The following is an 18,788-nucleotide window of genomic DNA, read 5'->3' on the forward strand; positions in this document are numbered from 1 at the left end:
CAATAACAACGAGGAACACATTACCTATGCTCTTAAGCAGTATTAGAGATGCTTTTCAAATAGTCAAACTTCTCACAGGCTTACCTATAGCCCCTCCATTTGTTTGAGCTATTGTTCACATCTTTACTTCAAATAAAAGGTTTCACATTGTATATTTCCAGCTTCCTTTACACATACTGCTATTATTAACACAAAGTAACTAACCACACACCTCTATTGAAAACAAGTCGATTCCCCTGACAATTGACCTGCTGAACCTCTTCGGAATGTGCTTTCCTCCCCCACCTCTCTCGTCCCTGTCATAAAAACTGCTTCCATTTCATATAGAGTAATAAAAGATGTTTAAGCTAATTTCTCCACAATGTTTGTAGCCATTTAGTACCCACACATGAAAGAATAAGAACAGAGGTATAGTTGACCAGTAATCATGTAGCAGATCTATTTACTGCAATGAAAACACACACACACATCTGCTTCAAGCCTGTGTAAACACACCCTTCTTTTACGAGGGAAACATTCCAGCGTCTGGCACTATTCCCAAATATGGTGTCCCCTTCTCACCTCTCTCTCCATACACAAGGACTTCACCTCAATATATTGGGGGAGGGAAAAGATACTTTGTCCTTTCTAATTTAACACACATGAATATAAATAAGGTGGCATTAAAAGGAATATAACAGATTGAACTTTCCTGCCCTAACACGTTACTTTAATCCTTCAAATAATTCAAATAATCCTTCAGTAGCAAGGGGTGAGTAGGTTGTTTTTTTTCCCTTTCTCCTTACCACCTGTGCATCGCTGGTTGGCTTCCTCCGTGGTGTTTCTGGGGGGGTGTATGGGGCATATAAGTCCGTGTTCTCACCGTGTTCAGCCATTTCGGTCCTCCGGCGGTGGCTAGCGATGCTAGCGTAGTTAGCCAACTGTAGTGCGGGGACTGGGGGCTGGGGAGATCCCACTTCTGACACCAATGTAGCGTTCGCGGCTCCGCCGCACGGGTGGCTAACTACTTAAATGAGGAGGACACGATGGCTGTAATTTATCCGGGTTTTATTACCCTACAAACAGACTAAACCCCGGGGTTGGAAGACTGCCCAAAACAACAAAGATAGGTAGCGGTATTGTCTCTTAGCTCTCTCAGGATCCCTCACTAGCTCTCCCGCCGTAGCTTGACCCTCTTCCGGTCACTTGTAAACCCCACCCCCTTTTTCTCCCCGCCCTATCCGGCTAACTAGGGCAACGTCTTCCCCCCAACAATCCCCTTGTGAGTCTCTCCCAGTTCAGCACTGCAGGGTCGCTACAGTATAATGTCTGACTTTTTTTGCCGTCTGTAAGGAAAATAAATGGGGCTCAGAGCCTCAGAATACTGAAATCTGTATTTTTTAAAATCTTTTTTTCCTTCTAATTTGTTATTCTTTTCTAAATAACACACTGTTATTTACTCAACAATAACACACAATTATCCTTGTTTTTATTTATTCGTTTAATTCTATAATCTTGGGCACCGGAAACAGATGTAGACGGTAAACTGATTACCCAAGATCCTCAGCTTGAAGCTCAGTATGTTTTAGCCGCAATGCACGTTGGGATATGTTGTTAATGCGATATGATATCCGAAAAAAAATTCAGAGTATAGGATGGCCGAAGACACTACACTACCCATAATCCCCAGCTATCGTTTGGGACTACAGTCCCGTTGACAAACCCCGTGATCAGCGCCGTATAGAGAGGCGAAGTCCCGCCCATCTACTTCCGACCCATGGGACCCCGGAAGCGGAAAATTATACATTGACGTCAATGGAGAGAGAAAAGTCATCTTTCGATCCCGTTTGAATTGTGCCACGAATGACACATATGATGTTTGTCAAATTAAAAGAACATTTTGCAAGTCAAAAAAATAAAAATGTGTCGTAAAACTGTGAAGTTACAATTTTTTTTGTGTGAAACCGCTCAGTGAACTACAGGTCTCTGGTCTCGCACAATACGCGTCACCATCACAAAGATGGCTGTCACGTTAGTAAATTTCACCTGTTTCTTTCAGAATGAGGCGAAAAAGTATAAAAAGAGGTGAAAATCACTACAAGTCTGGGCATGTTGAGAGCTGTACATACACGAAAGGGAGCGGTTCTGTAAGAGCCAGCATGCGGGACCGGCTTTACAAGGTTTCAGTGAGTAATATGAGTGCAATGTCTAAGGTTAATGTCAGCTAGCTAACAAGGTACACTAACGTGTTTTGTTTTAGCAACTAGTTTTCTCCTTAAGAACTGTGTGGTGTCTGTGTATGCTGTGGATAACATTAGTGTGCACAAGAACAAGATACACTACCGTGTTTTGTTTTAGTTGCTCTTCAGATTGAAGCGGCCAGTTCTATATCGACTATATGTGTGATCTCCTTTTTACATCTCGTTGTGTCATTTGAGTTTATTTGCTGTGTGTAGATTCAAGGATTTTGGTTATCTTGTCCAGGGATGCAAACTTGTCACCTTTCGGCGAAATTCTCCGTTTTGAATCCAAAATAGGTCGTTTTTATGATTCCTGTAGATCTGCAATAAAAATATTTTTGGGGTATGGGAGGGGGTCTGGGACCCGGATTAATGTGCGGCCGCGAGCTTTTTTTTATATATTATAATGAAGCGCGAGCTGTGTGCTCGAGTCTTCCTGCCTGTCGGCTCTGCTCATGATGTATAATAAGCCTCTGCTGCTCGGCGATGATGGTCTAGCTTCAGCAGCTACATTACCTACGGTGCGTTCGTTAATATTAACTGTGCGTCCGGAGTCACTGTGGCACAGACTGGACCGCTGATGAACAGCTGTTAGAACGGGCCGTTCAGGTGTTCAGAGTAGAGCTCCCTGTCGGAGCGGCAGAGCGTGATATGCACTGAAAAGTTTTTTTTCCCCGTCGCAATATTATCGTTGAGCTAGCTAACTAGCATACATTGTCACTATCTGCTAACGTTAGCTTTAGCCTTCGTTTTCTAATCGTTTTTTTCATAGGCTATAAACAGAGGTGGTATAAGTATATATCTTGAAATTGATTAAAATTAGAAGTACTCAGTTCTTGTACTTGAGTAAAAGTAGAAGTACCAGAGTGTAGGAATACTCTGTTACAGTAAAAGTCCTGCATTCCAAATGTTCCTCAAGTAAAAGTAGACAATTATTATTATCAAAATATAGTGAAAGTAGCGACAGTAAAAGTAGTCATTTTGCAGATTGGTCCATTTCAGAATAATATGATATGTTTTATAATGACTGATCATTAAAGTGTTATCAAAGCTGGTAAAGGTGCAGCTAGTTTGAATGACTTTGTATACTGCAGGCACGGTAGCTTTTGGATTTACTCCAGGTGGAACTAAAGTCTGATTTAACACTTGATTATATTTCACATCATTCATCCACATCTGTAAAGTAACTAAAGGTATTACATACATGTAGTGGAGTAAAAGTACACCATTTACCTCTGAACTGTAGTGGAGTAGAAGTACAAAGTAGCAAAACATTGAAATACTTAAGTAAAGTACAAGTATCTCAAAATTGTGCCCAAGTATAGTACTTGTTGAGTTTATGAACTTGGTTACTTTACACCAGTGGCTATAAAGATAGAAAGACTAAGCCTTGCACAGAGGCATGAAAATACATTTTCAAAATGCTCAACAGTGCTGCCAAAATTATAAACTGACTGCTACACAATTAAAATAAATGCTTTTTATATATTTCTATTAGATGTGACTCTATGGCGTTTCTGTTAATATTAACACTGCTGCTTTAGTTGTTCTGACTGCTAAAATCCTGTTATTCCTAATTTTAAAGCCGATATTCTGTGGGGTCAGGGGGCTCGGATCCTTGTCACCTTTTTCATACCTGATGAGTTTGCATCCCTGTTGTCAATTTGTTTGGTTATCTAGGCACAGCTGTGTGTGACTCCCTCTGGTACACTGGTATGTGTTTTCCTAATGTAGAGAGCATTGATTAATTAATAAACTACACACTGACTCTAGATCCTGACCAAATCTTTATTTTTTGATCAAAAGTTTTTCCAAAAAATGTATTGTATATTATATAACAGCTGCACATCACAGACCGGAGTCTCTGCTGCTGTGGACCACGATGGAGGCGATCATCCTCCCCATCCCCAAAGACCCTGCATGGCATGGAAATCTCCTCCTCCTGGAACAATTCTACACCCAGCATATGCTCCCTGTGTTGGCCAGTAGAGAGGAGGACATTTAAATAAACATACTCTTAACACCCTCGGACTCTGCGTTGTGTTTCGTATGTGTGATGGGGTGTTATGCAGAGGGGAGGAAAACAGGACACAGCAGATTGGGATTGTGGTGGAGATGCTGAGCAGTTATTTAATTGTTGCGTGTAATTATTATTATACTGCGTGCTTCTTAGTTTTTCCATCTTTTGCTGTAACATGGATCTGTATGTAACTCTATATTTACTTGTTATCTACCACACTTCCTTCTACATCATACACCATCATTATACATGATGGTGTATATAGGATATATATTTATTTGTATACATATCTGTAAATTGTATAATTTTATTTTTCGTATTTGGGATTTCTCTTTTGTCCACTCAAATACACTTGGCCCTTTCTCTTTTCCATGTGGAAAATGGCAGCTGCATATTCTGCTTTTCTCATCTGCTCCCTGTCTGCTCATCTACGATGAGAAAATTATATAATTAATTACTAATAATCATTTAAACCTGTTATTACCAATATTTCACAAATTCTTCATGTAAACTTAAGAGTACAGCTGTATGTTGAGTATGTCAACTTTGCTTGGTTCATCTTACTGGGGGGCAGCTACATGGATGTCAGTGCAGTCCACAATAATTTTGCAGCTGAAGGCAGAATGAATTTATTATTGACTCAGAATGAAGCACAACTTCATGTCATACAATACATTGACTTTATTTGTAATTGTGTAAAAAAATATGAATATTGATTAGCAAGCAGGACCTGCAGGAACAGAGAATGGTGATGGATGGAGCTGGGAAGAGAGAAGAATAAAGAAAACAGATCAACTTTATTATCGGATATTAAAAATTCAATTTCAAAACAAGTTGCCGCTCCTACAGTTTTCTAGTATGTAAAGATGATTTCACATGACCAATGCAAAATATCACACTCAATACATGTGTGTCTCTGGGGGGTGCATTGTGCCTTTGATGTATATAAATAATATACCATAACCAAATACTATTACGTACAGTGGAAATCAGGTTGCCAGAGCAGGTCAGTCCAGTGTGCTTGTTCCTCAGGGTCTCAGCAGTTACAGGTGAGGTAAAGAAAATAAAAGAGAAAAAGGTCAGTAACAACACTTTAAAGTAACAACACTGAATAATTATCTCTTTTAATAATTTTCTCTCAGTAATCACTCAACTACTGTCTTTCCAACAAACAGATTGACTCACTCTCACTATCATCACAATGAAACACATCCAGAAGAATGTCATGCAAAGCTGCCTGCCTTCCTTCCTTCGACTCTCCCTGAACTGCCTGATCTTTTAATGGTCAATGTTAACCATTTGTGCAGATAGCATTAAGTAGAAAAGATCGCTGATACTAATGTGGGGTTAGCCTACCTCCCGCCCCCTTAGCACCTGGTGGAGGGGGCGATAGGCTACTCTTCAAATGTTTCACAAAATACTTACCATCATGAATACTCTTACTGTTTAACATTTCGGTTTACTTCGTGTTAAGGCTAATACAAATGACAAGGCTAAGTAATGTAATATAATGCTAACTAACATGCTCGCTACTAGCTAGGTAGCTAACTTGACTATGTTCCATGCAAAACATGTATATTACCTGATATGTTTGGTCCAACGACTCCTGGTCCTTTCATCAGACGGGAAGCGATAGAACGAGCAAGTGGTATGATCTCTTTTGTGATTACAACCTCGTACAAAGCACACAGGCATCTTGTAAAAGTGAATTTATTGGAGCAATCTCTTATATTTATTGGAGGGAATAAATCAGTCTTCTTCTTCCTCTTCGCTTTGCGAGTCACAACCAGTCTTGGAGCATTATCGCCTATGACATCACTTACGCGACCCAGAATGCATTTGGGATTTGTAGTCTTTCTAGTTGCGTATTATTCATAGTCTTATATTTCAGCAGTTTTACGACAAACTGTGACTTTTTTTGCATGGAAATGATTGTTTAAGAATGACAAACATCATATGTGTCATTCGTGGCATAATTCAAACGGGATCAAAAGATAACTTTTCTCTCTCCATTGACTTCTATGTATAATTTTCCGCTTCCGGGGTCCCATGGAGGCTCCCGGAAGGGGAGGGACTTCGCCTTTCTATAGACTGAGAGTTACGTCATCTCCGTTCACTCCAATGGACCACTTTTTCACAGCAATGGCGGATCGTGGAGCCTCTCAATTGTTCCCCGGAAGTTAGCGCCAAGGCTAGCAGAGCTGTAGAGTTGCAGCATAATAGACCGTTCGTGACGGACTTTTAAAGGTAAGAAGAAGTTTAAAGATTTATATTGCGGATATTATGAGTACATCTGATTCAAATTAACATGTGTATTAAAGGATGTCAGTGGATTATCCCTAAATTAGTAGATTTAGGGAACGTTTACAGATAACAGATAAAGCTAGGATTCCGGATCAAGTTAGCAACACACGTTGAACAGCCTTTTAATTGTAAATTCCGTTCTCTTAATGTCATTTCGTCCAACGTTGTTGAATAGAGAGCCGCAGTGACGCGTCCTTAAACCCGGAAGTAAACTTCTTCCGGTTCCTTCGTCTAAAACGCAATGCAATTTCTCCATAGGATTTTGGAAAATAGCTCGAAATAAGGTCTGTGGTTGACACATATTTAAGAGATGGATCACGTTTTGTTCAGCCAGATAATATCCACATGTCAACCCTACTTTTATAATTTTTGAATAATAAATCTAGTCGGCAGAAGCAAAATACTAACGTTATGCTATAAACGAACTACAAGCCAGTACAGCAGCAGGGTCGCACGACTTCAACGTCACGCCAACTTAAGATCGTTTCAACTGACTTGCACTGAGACTGCACTTTGAAAACTTTAAATATATTAACATTTTAAACTGTATACCCTGGTTATCTAGGCCCGTTTTGTTTAATGTATACCACGTTTATCTAGGCCCTTTTTGTTTTATGTATACATGTCACAGTGTGGTAAACGATATTTCGATATTTCTGGATGTATAACACATGTAGAATTTTTGACAATAAAGCTGAATTTGACTTTCGCATGCTTGCATATTTTAACAAAGCTTTTCATTTTAGCTACACTGAATTTAACTAGAAGTCATGGCTGTGTCAATTACCAGTCTGATATCATTTTACAAAGATGACAAAAAGAGTGTAGATAGAGGAGAGAACCACTACAAGTCAGGACACGTTACAGTGCAGCCTAGATGAAGGTGTGCTTACCGGTGTTGTCAGGGCTAGCATGAGGGACAAGGTTTATAGTGTCGGTGAGTAGTGATAGCAAGAGTACCGTTAACCTTTTAAGACCGAGTTAATTTATTCACATTAATTCCCATCAACAAATCAATTTTATGTGTCACATGAAATCTTTATTAGGCAAGGCAAGTTTATTTATATAGCACTTTTCAACACAAGGCAATTCAAAGTGCTTTACAAAAAATGAAAGACATTAAGAAAATGGCATTTAAAATCAGTCATTAAAAAGAAAAGCTAATAAAATAAACATTAAAAGAAAAAATACATGGATAAAAGTTACACTGCAGTCTAAGATATTAATAGTTCAATTAAGAGCAGCGACAAAAAGAAAAGTCTTCAGCCTGGATTTAAAAGTAGTAAGTTGCAGCGGACCTGCAGGTTTCTGGGAGTTTGTTCCAGATATTTGGAGCATAATAACTGTACGCTGCTTTACCATGTTTAGTTCTGATTCTGGGGACAGAAAGCTGACCAGTCCCTGAAGACCTGAGAGATCTGGATGGTTCATCATTTAGCAGGAGGTCAGAAATGCATTTTGGTCCTAAACCATTCAGTGCTTTATAAACAGCAGCAGTATTTTGAAATCTATTCTTTGACACACAGGAAGCCAGTGTAAAGACTTCAGAACAGGAGTGATGTGATCCAATTTCTTAGTGTTAGTGAGGACTCGAGCAGCGGTGTTCTGAATCAGCTGCAGCTTTTTAATAGATTTTTTAGTGAGACCTGTGAAGACACCATTGCAGTAGTCCAGTCTACTGAAGATAAAAGCATGGACACGTTTTTCCAAATCCTGCTGTGACTTTAGTCTTTTAATCCTAGATATGTTCTTTAGGTGATAGTAAGCTGATTTAGTAACTGTTTTAATGTGACTGTTGAAACCAATAACTAATTTAACCCGCTGACAAGAGAGCCTACCTCCGAAGATCGTGACTGGCTGAAGGACAGACTCGGGGGCAGGTTCTCAGGAATTTATTGGCTTCTCTCCCCCGAGCCAGAAGAGGAACACTACAGCTTGGAAACACTTACTGTTCCTGAAATGATCAAATATGTTGGGCATCAGGGACCTGAGGCAATTGTGGCAAGCATGGCATTGTCTGAAGAGCAACAGAGGGCAATTCAGGTGGCTACCACTGGTCAGCGAACCAGCCCAAACTGGCATTTGTTCAGGAAAGGAAGGTTGACTGCCAGCAACTTTGGAGCTGTCCTGAGGTCAAAGCGTGTGACTGCTTCCTTTATTGCCAGGGTGCTAAGGCAACAACAGGCCCTTGATGGTGTTTTGTCTGTACAGTGGGGGACTATGAATGAATGTGAGGGTGTCAGGGCATTCACCACTGCAACTCTGATGCAGGTCCATGAGTCAGATTTGTGGCTCTCCCAATCAGGAATGTTGGGGGCATCTCCAGATGGTCTGGTAGGGTCTTCCGCTGTGCTTGAGGTAAAGTGTCCCTACGGAGCAAGGGAAATGACAATTAGTGAAGCATTGCAAATCAAGGGCTTCTTTGTCAGTAAGGAAGGAGAAACATTCAGCCTGCGTGAGGAACATCCTTACTGGCACCAAGTGCAAGGTCAGCTTCACCTCACTGCAAGAAAGAAGAAGAAATAATAAAATTGTGAATTGTTTTTAATTTACATTTACTCGGCTTTGCAATGTTGTGGTTGTTAGAGTGTTAGGTTTTCTGTCAGCTCGTCTGTTGGGAAGATATAAAATATAGTTTCATGGAAGTCACACCGTCACATATACTCTAAGAGCATTAAGACATACAGTACATAGGCTAAAACAAAACATCTAAAGATATAACCTTGCACTTTGATAAGTCTCATGAACATTTTCACTATTTTGACATTTTTATAGATGAAAATTGAACTAAAGAAATAAATGGTAGATTAATCCATATTGAAAATAGGTGTCAGCTGCTACACTAATTATAATAGTTATATTTCTTAATTAATTAAGATAAGATATTACTGTATTGATCCCAATTTGGGAAATGTTTGTGTTGCAGCAGCATAACAAGAAAAACAAAATATAAGTTATTATATATACAAAAGTATGTGAGGGATGGAATATTAAATTGAATATAAATGTAAAATGTACATGTGATTTTACGTCCAAGAGAAGCTATGGAGCAGAGAGTTCTCTGCCAGCCAGAGGTGATTTGTTATTAGTTCAATATGTCAAACTGATTTCCCTGACTACAATCTTTAGTTACATGGTGAAACGTTATGCTGCTTGTACTAATTAGACTTATCATATAAGCAACACAGGTTTTAATAGGATGTATTCATTATCTTTGCTTGTGTTGCGGTCTTTTCAGCAGCGCCATCTCTAAAACGGCGACACAGTCACTACCCATTATTTACATTTCACCGTGACATGGACAAAAATGTAACGTCAGCTTACCTCATGGCACGAATCCAGACTCTCCTTTGGAAAACATTGGCCGGGAAACGATAGAACAAGCACGTTTCATGCGAAGACCTGTGGCTGCAACCCGGAGCAAAGCAACAAACCATTGCGTAGCTAACTAGTAGCGCTAGCTTTAGCTAACGTTAGCCAACGAAACGAACTGCCGAGTAAAATTGGAAAACACTGGTAATTAATTATTCTATAATTTGTAAAACTACGGTGTTAAAAACTACAATTTCAAAAATACAGATTCTAATGGTCAGATATAGATATACAGATACTAAAGATAGGCAGGTACTTGCTTTTAAGCAGAACACAGGGGAAAACAAACTTAGCGGGAGTGTTTACGTGTTCTGCGTAATGACGTACAACGTCCTCGACAATTTCTGTAGTCCTATTCAGCCATTCGGTAACAACCATCGTTTTTCAGGCACGTAAACTCTTCAAAAATCCCCAGTGGGGTCACTGCTGATGTATTTAATGTCGTAGAACAAAACGTCAATTACCTCTTAAATTTGTGTCAACCACAGACCTTATTTCGAGCTATTTTCCAAAACCCTATGGAAAAAATGCTTTGCTTTTTGAGGAAGGAACCGGAAGTGCCAAAAATGCTAACTTACCTCCGGGTTTTACGACGCGTCACTGCGGTTCTCTATTAGAGAAGAGGGTCTTCTAAAAGGGATTGTATGCGGGGGTGGAGGGAGTTAAATATTAGATAAATATAACTTTGGTGCGTGTAAGAGTGAGTGTTTTTAGCAGAGCCATATTGTGTCCTTGTGATTATGTTGATTATTACCTGTCTGTATAATGTTGCAGCTCAGCTGATTTTGGATTGATGGCAAAGGGAGAGGGACTTAAGTGAGAGTGAAAACACAAGGTAAGTTTAATACTACTGTTTTATATAAGTAAGCATACTAAACATGTATTCTATCACTGTATTATATAAGTAATCTTGTTAGTAACCTACTGTATGGCAGGTGGAGGGGCAGTGATGTTACAGGTGGAGGAGCAAAACTTCAAGACTGCAAACTCACAAGACAGAGAAATCAAAGTTTGTTCTCCAGAGAAGAGGTTGATTTCACTTCATTTATTTCATATTTTCTAAAGATGTGGAAATGGCAACAAAAAAAAACTTGAGAGCTGTAACCAAGACAACTGTAACAACATGAGTAGAGAGCCACCAAGGTTTTTCAAGTCCCTCTCTTACTCCATTTTGCCAACCCAAATGTCCAGGTACATGACGGGACACCTTGCTTGTTTTTGTTGTTTGCGCTCCTCTGGCTGGGTGCTGGCAGGTGGAGGGCAGTGATGTTACGGGTGGAGGGACATTGATGTTAGCTGTTACACACCAGGCTCAAGCTTAACACATTGCATCCTTCTTTGCAGTGTCCTTAATCCTGGAAGGGGAATCTGCAATTCCTGCAGAGTTTTCTAACCCGTTGGTCCGCACGCAAAGCACATTTTTAAAGCCTTCTTAATTGTCTCATTGCTCCATTTCATCCCCTTTGTGGTGAGTCTGCCTAATGCCTTAGGTTGGTCTTTTTAAAACGTTTTCTTATATTTGTTGTCCCTAATTTTCATTGTTTTCTTGAGAGCTGCCTTTTCCTTCCTGATTTTTCTTAGTGCAGACTTTGCTTTTTTGGTGATTCCTTCTTGGCTCTTTAATTTTCTCTTTAATTTTTTTAATAGATCTGTTTGACTGGCTGCTGGTTCCCTCGTATGCTGACTGGCTGCTGGTTCCCTTGTATGCTGACTGGCTGCTGGTTCCCTCGTATGCTGACTGGCTGCTGGCTGAGTGGGTGGTGTCCACCCTCCCTGTCTCTCCTCACTAGCCATGTCCTCTCTTTCTTCACCCTCACTTTCCTTTCTCTCAGTCTCCTCATCCCTTCTTCCCTCAATCTTTGAGACTAATGTAAGTAGAAGACATGGCACTGTAGATTTTCGAACATTTAAAATATTATACCACTTAAAAATAAGAAATATGACTTTTGTTACTAAGAGTTCATACTTATTATACCTGTGTCACCTTTCACACTATAGCTGTGATCATGAGCTATGGGCTTTGTAGATACAGGTCCCGGGGTGAATCGTGGTGCAGGGGCCCTTCTCTTTTTGACCACAGGGCGATGCACGAAGATGGTGGGTATAGCCTCTGCTCTCAGCCTAGTCTTGCCCTTTTTTGTCTTGACAAACTGGTCTGCATCAAAATGTGCCTGCGGAGTGACTTGAGGTTATTTCACACACAGAACAACTCAGTTTTGTCTGCCCACATACATATTCCATAGTGGTTGAATACACAGTATTAGGAAATACTTTATACTTACTGGACATGTTATACTCATTACATACTGTATATAAAATATGACCAAGAATGTGAGACAACTTTATAGAAATTCATATCACATCTGTTACTGATGCCATTTGTCATACTTTGTTAAACTCACAAATAATAAAGTTCCATAACTTCAGTTGGGAACAAAGACCACACCTTATCTCTCCAAGGCAATTTCCCATCCAATAGGTGTGCTATATAGGTGTGTATAACCAGGGGTGCACATAAGTGGTGCGCAGGTACGCATGCGCGGCAACAATCTGAAATGCGTACCGTCACTTGTGTCACAAAGCGCATTTTCGTACCGACGTACTTGTGAAGCTTTTCCAGAAGGCGGTTAGATCCCCGGACGACAGTCGGTTTCCGTGTGCACAGACAGGGCTGCTGTTAACGTCGGCCTGTACAGCAGCACTGCGCTAAAACAGCTGATCACAACGTTCACACGCTCTGTGGTCCCCCCCCCACCCCCCGTTGACATTCGCGATACAGAGGGCTTCATGGGAACTTTGAGGGGAGCCAGAAGTTGGAGTACCAAACACTGACTCCAGGTACTCATCTGAGTACCTCACTGAGAAAGTTGTGTGCACCCCTGTGTATAACCCTTTCTCCTGTCTGTTACTCCCTCTTTCAGCACAAGAACCAGAGGGGGATTCAATGGAGCCTGAATACCTGCATTGAGACCCTCACCCTGCACCCTGAGTCTCAGCTCTGTGTTTTTCAAGCCTTTCCCTGTTTTTTTTTATTAAACAAAACATTAAGCTTTCCCAATGGTGTGGTTTTCGTTTTGTGAAAAAGTGCAAATGCAGTGTTTGTATATAATATCCTCACATATTTTTTTGCTGTTGGTCGTGAAATTGCTCCTGCTGACTTGAGCAAGCAATTTTTTCCTCCGCTCTGTGTCAGTGGGGAACCCGTACATTCGTACTCCTTTCTCGGAGCGATTTGAGCATCCCCAGGCAGCACAGCAAACCATGGTGGCGACTAGGAGGCAGCACAGCAAACCAGGACAACACGGAGGAAAAGGCACAGACAAACTGCATGATATGCTATTCAATGTTTATTGAATTCCATGTATTTGCAATGGATGTTCCTAAAACAACACATTTAACATCATCATCATGCTGCTGCTGCTGCTAGTCCTTTGATAGTCACCTGCCGGTCTCCTGTCCTTTCTGAAAGCCATAAAGATGACATTAGTCATTTAGATAACTTGTGTCCTCAATTACCATGGGATTACTGAAACTACCATAAATTTAAGAAAATGGTAGAAATTAATCTAATCTGAATTTTGAAGCATTCCTTTAGATCCCCTCCCTCTAAATATATCAAACATTAGAAAGTGATGCTCCTGACTACCATACAAGTTTAAGAAGATAATATTGGTTTTAAAGAATTCAAAGCTATAAACAGCAACAGGCTCTTTAACCAAGGCACTGTTAGCCTAACATGTAAACTAGTTGTTCACACTAATCCTAATATCATAACTTAATATAAGCAAATTCTATTTTATTTTTTAAAACATATTGATGTAAATACATACACATATCGATTTGTTTTACAAATATTGCAAATCAAAACCTTTATTCACTAATAATTACCAAAAATCGTAGTTCTATCTCCTGTTATCAATGCATTCACATTGCCTGCCATGAACTTCCGGGGAACGATCCTCGTCTGCATGAACCACGTGACGATAACCGTTTTTGGACTTCCGCTGTCGTAACTCTTCTATCTATACGGCGCTGCCCGTGATTAATCTTCAAGCTCTGGGATTGGATGTTGGAGTGGCAGTGCGCCAAGGTTACGCCGAGCGTCAAGCTCTTTGAAATGGAACGAAACCACGGCAGACTATTCAAAACTGGACTCGAACGCCCCCCCCAGAACTACGCATGCTGGCTATTGTGTTTCGCAACATGTTCTCTATGGCACGTCTCTACTGGGAATTGTAGTTTTAAAAGACGTTTTCGTTTTTCCCAAAATTAGAAGTTGACATTATTAAACTGTGTACAGCCCTGGAGGTTTAGGCGATAGGAAACACATTGGTGTGTACAAATTTAAAATATGTAATTACTAAATGGGTGAAAATCACTTGTATCCATAATGGGCAGCATTAATATATACCCACATGACAGCTCATTGTTACTTTGTAATTCTACTCCTCTACAATTCAGAGGTTAACCTGGTATTTTTACTCCACTACATTTATTTTAGTTACTTTGCAGATTCTGATTAATGATGTGAAATATAAACAACCCTTAAAGCAGACTTTAGTTACACCTGAGTAACATTTAGGAAAGGTGACTGTCAAGTGCCAACAATCAGGAGAGATATTTGATAAATGGTAAATGGACTGTACTTATATAGCGCTTTATCCAGTCTTTAAGACCCCTCAAAGCGATTTACATACTACATGTCATTCACCCATTCACACCCATTCATACAGAGCAGTGTACCTTACTCTATAGGACCTAACATTCGTACACATTCACACACCGTTGACCATGCCATCGGGAGCAACTCAGGGTTAAGTATCTTGCCCAAGGATACATCGACATGTTGACTGCATGGGCTGGGATCGAACCCACAACCTTCTGGTTGAAAGACGACCGCACTCCCTCACAGCCACAGTCGCTTGAGAAGACTAAACATTTATCTGCAGATCTCTATAAAGTATATTCATTACTCATTATTCTCTACTAATAGTTAATTAAAAACTGTACATGATGAATATGTTGCACATCCCTTTCAAGATTTCAAGATTTTCTAAGGTTTATTGACATATCATATACACAACTACGGTGTAGTTATGCAATGAATGAAAAGCTTGGGTCGCAGGTTCCTCAACAGTGCATTACAAGACATCTATCAATATGTGTGTATACCTCCACCATTAAACTGTCATATTCTGCACATTTCTTATACTATCTACATAAGAGTATAATTAATGTGTATAATATCAGTTAAAATAAGTGCTTCAACATAGTTAACATTGCAGGAAAGCAATATATTAGATGTTAAGTACTTTGTCAGGCTTAATATTTATCTGTAGATAGATACCCCCAAAGCTTTTTTCTTATTTGAAAGAAGACATTAACCTAAAGTATTATTTGATGTGTTAATAAAGGTTAATTAGATTGTCTGTTTTGCACATCCTCGTATTAATATTTTTGTACATCCAGCACTAAACTGTCTTACAGTATCTTCTTGATTTTTTATATTAAATTTCTATCATTGACCTTCTACTTCCCCCCTATGAAAGTATATACTCTTAATATTTTGTTCATCAAATAACATTATTCAACAAAAAATAATTCAATAACGTGCTTTAACAACTAGGCGGTGCACACAAGGTACACACACTGTACACACAGCATACTAATAATAATTTTGTATTATTAGTGTAGGACACTTATGTATGTATAACTTCTCAAGATGTGTAGTTTTATTCATGTTTTTACATAATTTTACAGGATATTGCTATACTATTTCTTATGTTTTACTTCTAACATTAATATCTGATTTGTAAAACATCACAGACAGAAAGGTATATCCATCATTTAATGGTAAGCTATTGAAATTGTGATTCCATAGATGTGTCTCCCATCACCCAAATCCCCTGACTATTCTCTCAACTCAGTATTTACATTCTTGTATTCAAAGAAAATCAGTAATATCTTTAAAAACTACAAGTCCTTTTCTATCAGCTGTGCACCGGTGTAAATATAACCTATCTACCAATTGGATCAAATATAAAAGTCAGCCGAATTACTATTGATACTGCGAGGAGACGTATTGTGTGAAAAGAAATGGAAGATGTTGTTTAATTGCTGATATATTTATGGTCCACGTCACATATTCAGTTTCCGTGGCTGTTCATACTGTTTGTCTCGAAGTCTTCTCATCAGGGCTCTATAAATAAAGAACTACGGCAGATGTGTAATATGGAATGCAGCCAAACCGTGTATTACAATGCCGTTATGTGATGACCTTCAAAGAGAAAAGCAAGCACACTCGGAATAAAGTACTATTTTCTTTTTTAAAATGTTTTTCGGATTTCATATCGCATAAACACCATATCCCAACGTGCATTGCGGCTAAACAATCCAATCACCGAGCTTCTAGCTGAAGATCTTGGTTAATGGGTTCAGTGGGTTTGTGGTTTGTGTTGTGTATCGCGATGATGCTCGAAATGTCCCTTATAGGCCTACAGTATGTCTGTTTCCGGTGACTTTATTTTGAAATTCAGTTCCTGAGAAACGGCTAAAAAGCCTGAGATTATAGAATTAAACGAATAAATAAAAACAAGGATAATTGTGTGCTATTGTTGAGTAAATAACAGTGTGTTATTTAGAAAATAATAACAGATTAGAAGGAAAAATACATATTTCAGTATTCTGAGGCTCCGTGCCCCATTTCTTTTCCTCACAGACGAGAAAAAAAGTCAGACATTATCAGTGATGGGCAAGTTACTTTTAAAAAGTAACTAGTAATAGTTATAGTTACTGCTCCCCAAAAAGTAACTAGTTACTTTATTAGTTACTAAATTGTAAAAGTAACTAGTAACACGTTACTTTAATTTAAAAATAATAACAATACAAATACAAGTTTTTGTGTTGTTCTGTGGCACGGTAAGAGAAAAGACATCTCCCCATCATTGTTGCAATTATCATTATGAAATTTAGCGGAACAATAAAACAAAAAAGATATGTTTAGGCATTTTGACAGGCATCTTTATTGTAGCCTCAACAATCAAGTGGGCAATGCTTTCTGTCCTGCACACAGTTTACATTTGACCGTAATATATTTTGCGTCCTTTATCCCCACAAATTGAAAATAGTGGTTATATTTCCAAGTTGCAAATGCGCTGCTGCTCTCGCTGATACTTGCATCTGCCATTGTGTGTGTGTGTGCTGGTGGTGAGCGTTGCCGTGTGTGTGTGTGTTAGCATTAGCAAGTGTTCGTGTGTGTTTATTTTCCATAAGGCAAGACCCGCCCAACTCTGCCTCTGATTGGCTTACCCTGAAATGTTACCCCGCGTTAACCAATCATCACTCCTCTCTGGTTAATTTCACTTTTCCATGGTACTGTGAGAGGACATCACTGTATTCGCCTGTAAGTTACATCCGCAGGGAGATTCGGTTCAGTTCCATCACATAATGTAACGCAGTAACGCACCCATTTAAATCACAGTAACTATAACGCCGTTACTTAATGTGAATAGGTAACTAGTAACGTTATTAGTTACCACAAAAAGTACTTGCGTTGCAGTAACGCTAGTGTGACCGGATGTCCCCGTTTTCCGGGGACAATCCCCGTTTGTATTGGCCTTTCCCCGGTTGAAACTGTCCCCGAAAATGTCCCCGTTTTTTAATATATGTTAAAAACACATGGCAAGGTGAAATAAAACGTTTCATGTCAGGAAACACTGGGTAAACAGACTCTGGTCAAGCCAGCCCCCACTTTGAAAAACACAGTCAAAAGCACGTTGTATTGCGGTGCGCGAATATCCTATGGATGGATTACGGTAGAGGCCTGTAAAAACTGCCTTCAAAATAAAAGCGTTTACCCGGTCAATAAGAAATATACCTAAAAAACACACCAAACATATTCATATATACTGGAGCTTAAATTAATAAATATGTCATATATAATGTGATCAATAATAATTTAAAACAAACTATGTATAACTACCACATTATAACTGAGTGAATGTAAAATGTAAGTATACAGTTATGAAGACATATCTGACATTTCTACTGGGTGACTAATTTCAATTGAGGTTGACACCATCTCACAACACTCCTAAAATAACATTACTTTCTGAAGCACAATTTAAAATGTATGCTGTTTAAAATCTCTAATTAGTTCTATTGTCCAACTATATTTTGATTATTATTTAATGGAAACCGTCCATAATCAAAGAATCATTCGAAGTCAATCAAATACTTATTTCACTTCAGGGTGATAGCAGGAGTCCCTATCTAGTCAATCAGAGAAAATCAGGACAATCTGATGTAGAATTTCGAAATAAAATACTTTTGAAATCTCATATATGGGATATCATCCCTCTGTTTTTAGATGAGAATAAAACAAAAACTATCCAGTATCAAATACTTATTTCACTTCAGGGTGATAGCAGGACACCCCATCTAGTCACTCAGAAAGAATCTGGACAATCTGAAGTACAGTTTAAAAATAAAAGACCTTTGAAGTCTCATATATGAGCTATCTTCCTTCTGTTTGTATCCAACAGCTCAAATGTTCGAATTACATTAAACCAGAATTGTCCCCCTTTTTTCTTTAACAGTGAAGACAATTGGATATGTTAATGATATATTGACCGCAAAACTCAAAATGTCCCCGGTTTTCATTTTGAAAATCTGGTCACCTTTGGTCACGCATTATACGTTTTATAATAATCGTGGCTTGATTGAGTAAGAACCGGTAAGAACATGTTTTTATGAACCGCACAGCTTCCAGTCTACCAAGACCCGACGGACAAAACGTGGTGTATCATATGCACGCAAAACTCGGCCTCAGAACTCAATGGGAATGGTTAGCGTATCATATGCACGCAAAATAG

At 39.1% G+C, this 18,788-nt stretch overlaps 3 long non-coding RNA genes across 12 annotated transcripts in view; 2 read left to right on the top strand and 1 right to left on the bottom strand.

The window, feature by feature from the left end:
* The first annotated feature begins 2,175 nt into the window (after positions 1–2,175).
* On the top strand, positions 2,176–4,247 carry LOC307044260. The gene is made up of 2 exons (XR_013809579.1): positions 2,176–3,932; positions 4,061–4,247. It is a non-coding gene; the product is annotated as an uncharacterized lncRNA (long non-coding RNA).
* A 653-nt stretch (positions 4,248–4,900) lies between these two features.
* Positions 4,901–6,098, bottom strand: LOC307044064. Its single transcript, XR_013809514.1, has 2 exons — positions 5,221–6,098; positions 4,901–5,000 (listed from the first exon to the last, which is right to left on the bottom strand). It is a non-coding gene; the product is annotated as an uncharacterized lncRNA (long non-coding RNA).
* Positions 6,099–6,347: 249 nt separating this feature from the next.
* LOC307043773 overlaps positions 6,348–18,788 on the top strand; it is an 89,294-nt gene continuing 76,853 nt past the window's right edge. For all 10 annotated transcript variants that reach the window (XR_013809437.1, XR_013809438.1, XR_013809439.1 and 7 more), the window contains exon 1: positions 6,348–6,486. This is a non-coding gene — a long non-coding RNA (uncharacterized lncRNA). The remainder of the gene's footprint in view (positions 6,487–18,788) is intronic.

The sequence above is a fragment of the Notothenia rossii genome (genome assembly GCF_949606895.1).
Source record: "Notothenia rossii genome assembly, chromosome: 1".
Lineage (NCBI taxonomy): Eukaryota > Metazoa > Chordata > Actinopteri > Perciformes > Nototheniidae > Notothenia > Notothenia rossii.